This window comes from Mus caroli, chromosome 18, assembly GCF_900094665.2.
Source record: "Mus caroli chromosome 18, CAROLI_EIJ_v1.1, whole genome shotgun sequence".
Classification (NCBI taxonomy): domain Eukaryota; kingdom Metazoa; phylum Chordata; class Mammalia; order Rodentia; family Muridae; genus Mus; species Mus caroli.
In genome coordinates this window covers 85,287,619-85,291,931 of record NC_034587.1, presented here as the reverse complement: position 1 = coordinate 85,291,931, position 4,313 = coordinate 85,287,619, and the positions used below count along the sequence as shown (strand labels likewise).

General features: G+C 37.1%; 1 protein-coding gene across 1 annotated transcript in view; it reads right to left on the bottom strand.

Moving 5' to 3' along the window:
* Cd226 (CD226 molecule) overlaps nt 1-4,313 on the bottom strand; it is a 74,081-nt gene that overhangs the window by 19,945 nt on the left and 49,823 nt on the right. The window lies entirely within an intron of this gene.

Below are 4,313 nucleotides of genomic sequence, written 5' to 3'. Positions count from 1 at the left end.
CCTCTGTATCAGCTCCTGCTCCCTGACCTGTCTGAGTTCCAGTCCTGACTTCCTTTGGTGATGAACAGCAGCATGGAAGTGTAAGCCGAATAAACCTTTTCCTCCCCAACTTGCTTCTTGGTCATGATGTTTGTGCAGGAATAGAAACCCTGACTAAGACACACAACTGCTAAACTTAATAAATGATTTTTTAAAGTTGCAATGTATACAATACACAAAGAATAGCCACATTTCTCTATGCAGAATGATACAAAAAATAAATTAAGAAAATAATATAATTCATTCGCAGTCAAAACAAGAACAATACACAAAGATGATGCACAATTTTCTATACATCATCGTACAAAAATACATTTAAAAATAGTATCACTCATAAGATTAAAAAAGGAAATGAAGACTGGAATAAATGTAAGCTAAGGGGAAAGACATATACACAGAAAAATATGAACCTATTTCTCCGAGAATGCTATTTCACCATTCTTGCTCAAGAGGCAGAAGTAACTTTCCTTGACTATAATTGAAGATCCAGAATCGATCAGAGTGACGTTTCATTTAACCTGCCTCACTCTATACTAATTCATGGATCAGACTGTCTAGACCAACTTAGTCATCTGATTAGAATCTTCTAAATGCATTCCCCCACTATCGGCTACAAATTTCACTTTGCCAAACATGACCTATTTTCCCCTCATACCTCAGCTCTACTTATGAATATTAATTACCCCCTATGAAACTTGGTTCCATCAAGAGGCCTCATTATAAAAGATTGGACTACGATTGTAGCAAGGCCATCAACCACCACCAACAAACAGTTCTTTTCAGTCTTGTCCCTGTACTTTCCAGTGAGCTTATTTTTATTTATTTATTTTATCTTCATTCTTTTTATGTTAAACAGGTGCAGTTTAAATGATAACAGTCGATGCATCATATCTTGCTAATATTAAAAGAACGTCACAATTTTTTTTGGTTGGGATCTGAAATGTTTTCTTATGACTAATTAAAATCTGAAGGGTATTAGAGATCAAGTATAACTGCAGTTCTTGGCTACAAGCACACCTTTCATTCTGTCACTAGCTTCTGGCATTGAGGTTCAAAATCAGTACTATCAATCTGTAACTATTTCCAAACACTTCCAAGAGTACACACAAACAGCACAAAGCTTCATATTTTCAGCAACGAATTTGGTAGCAAATAACTCACGTTTCTGCCTCCTTCATCCTTTACTTAAAATATATCAAGAAAACACACACACACACATTTGCTGGTAATTAGACAATTAGTTAAAATTACTTAGGTGATCTTTCATTGACTCCTGTCTGAAGACAAATGTAAGTAGGCAGAAGTCATGGAAAAACCCATAAATGCATTTTGCATTTTGTGCTTGTGTGTGTGTGTGTGTGTGTGTGTGTGTGTCTCTGTGTGTGTGTGTGTGTGTGTGTGTGTGTGTGTATGTGTGTGTGAGTGAAAACTTGAGACCCCCTAGAAATCTCATTTGGATTCATGTGACATTGTCCTGGAAAAGAAATGGATAGGGACTAAAAGAGGATTGTAGCAGTTTATAAAACGTGTGTCAAAATCATCTTTACCCTGACAGTTGAGATGAATTAAATCCTCCTCACATCTTATACCTGTCTCCCTGCTTCAATCTCTACATTGATTTTTTTTACCAAATAGCCTCAGGACTTGAGATAATAAAATCACACCAGAGAAAACACAAATCATCCTCCTTGCTTGCTGTCTAGTAGCTTTAGATTTTATCTTTACTTACAATAATTGAAAAAAAAAGAATTAAGTCAAAACATACAACCAATAGTTGTCATCTCCGATCAATTATAATATTTGTATATGGCTATACAATCTAGTTGTTATGCTTTTAATCTGTCAATTAGATGTCAAAAAACTATTTTGCAACTGTTCAAGGCTTCTGGACACTAACAATACCTGCTGTTACACTGTCAGTTCCAGCTGATGGCAGATTTTGACATTGTTTATAATTTATGTACATAGAAATTGTTTTGAAAAAAGTCATGTTGGGCATATGAAGGACATTTTCAGTAATTTATAAAAGTTAAACAACAACATATTTTTAAACCCGTTCCCCTTGCTTACTCTACCCTGTGAGAATTATTATCATGTTCTCAGCATTTACTAGATAAGACCTTATTTCACACATATTTGAAAATGGCTCTATAGCATATTTCTATTTAAAGTATTGTCTTATCAAAAGGTTAATATCTGCTTTTTATTCTCTTTTTTTTTTCCTGTGCAGATCCAAAATAACTTCTGTGATGCATAAATTTTTTTTTGGCAAGAAGTATTTCCTCTTTGTGCCTACAGTAATAGTCAACATGTAGGATGTTAATTTGTCTCCCCAATACTAAAATACTCTATCAAGAAATCATTCTTCAGTACTAAATGTTAAAGCCAATGTGTATCTGTCCTTCAGCTCCTGTTATTATTGAGACAAACAGAAGGGTTGATATAATCATGATCATGGCTAACACATGAAAGCCTGCTCTCCTGCAGTAACTACTGTCCTCTTTACACAGAAACAGGGGCTGCTGTTACACAGACTCTTCCCCTATTTATTCCAGTGCAAAAGGAAAGACCAGTCTGAAATATGAGCAGAAACTGTGAGTAACAGCTGCAGGCTGAAAGGAATGCCTCTAAACCTTTAAGTACTGCCAAGGTAAGTTAATTTAGTGAAACTAAGGAAGAGGGCAAGAAGTAAAGAAGGGGGTAGGGAGGAAGGGAAGGAGGGAGGGAGGGAGGGAGGGAGGGAGGGAGGGAGGGAAAGGGGAGGGGAGGGAAGGAAAGTTAGTGGGTATTAAGCCAGGGAAGGTCTGGGGAAGGAAAGGAGGGACAGGGACAGATGGAAGAATGGGGAAAAGAGGGAAAAAATAAGAGAAAGCAGGTGAGAAGGAAAGAAAGGATTGAGAGAGGAAGGGAAGGAAGGGGTAGAACAAATAAAAATAGAAAAGCAGGAGAGAGAAGAAAGGAGTGAGGAAGGAAAGAAAGGCAGAGAGGAAGAAAAGAAAGAGGAAAGGAGAAAGTGAGGAATATTAGGGAGAGGAACAATAAATTGAAGTAAAGTTTCTATCACTGGAACAAATAATGCTTTGCTCCTGGTCAGTGAGAAAGTTGCCCAGAGGCAGAACCAGGAAAGCCCAGGATTACCTCCTCCCTCAGTGGTAGAACAGCTATATACACCTTACTCTTTATCTTTGTGTTTTCACTTCCACAGACAGAAAAATATCTATTATTGATATCATCCATGAGGAGGTACAACTCTTGGTTACATTGATGTTTACACAATTATACTTCATTATAACAGAGGAGACAAATAATGGATACAAAAGGAAAGCAACCTCATAGAAGAGCATTGCTCTATGCTATGGAGGTCAGCTTTGTAAACCTCAAGGTCAGCTGTCTTCTGTTCCTGATGGATACAAGGCTTCCATCTAGCAAACTAGTAATGACACACTGTCAAATGTCTACAGAAGCTCTGTCCTCTTGAGACTTAGAAATCATTATTGCAGTCTTCTATTAGTTCTGGGGACCCACAGGCAATGTAATATCCAGGCATCTCCTTCAAATCCACAAATAATTTGGAGTGGAGAATTAGGTAATGAATATATACACTGGTAATATCCTCTGTGTGCGTGTATGCAATCATGTTCATGTGTGTATGTGTGTGTACACATGTGTGAATTTTAGTTTGTAAATGTTTCAGGTAAAAAAAACAAACAAAAACAAAATAGTGAAATTTTTGTCTTCAGCAATTGCCTCAGTGGATAAAGTACTTGCCACACAAGTGTGAGCATTGCTATCACACACTAAAACACAGAGTATAATAAGGTTACCCAGCAATGGTTGAAGCAGAAACAAATAGATCCTGGGGCAGACCACCCCCACAGTCTATTCAAAACTGTGAGATTTGGGTTCAGCTACAGACCCTGTCTCAAACAAAATGGTAGAGAGCAGTAGAGAAAGTTTCCAGATTTCAATATTCACCTACTCATGTGTATATACAGGGTGCACAAACACTTGCGCATGAGTAAACACACACACACACACTAAATAAAAATAAAATGAAATATCTACATTAGTAAATCTATAATGGTTGATTTACTTACTAAATAAAGAAATACAACGTCCTAAAATTTAATAATGTTCAACATACTTAATTCAACCAATAAAAATATTTATAAAATTATATATGGCTCTTCCGGTCAGAAAAGCACCGGGGCAGCTGGGGCGCAGGGTGGGCTGACACTCGCCAGCTACCCACAACACCCGCCACAGGATCTTAA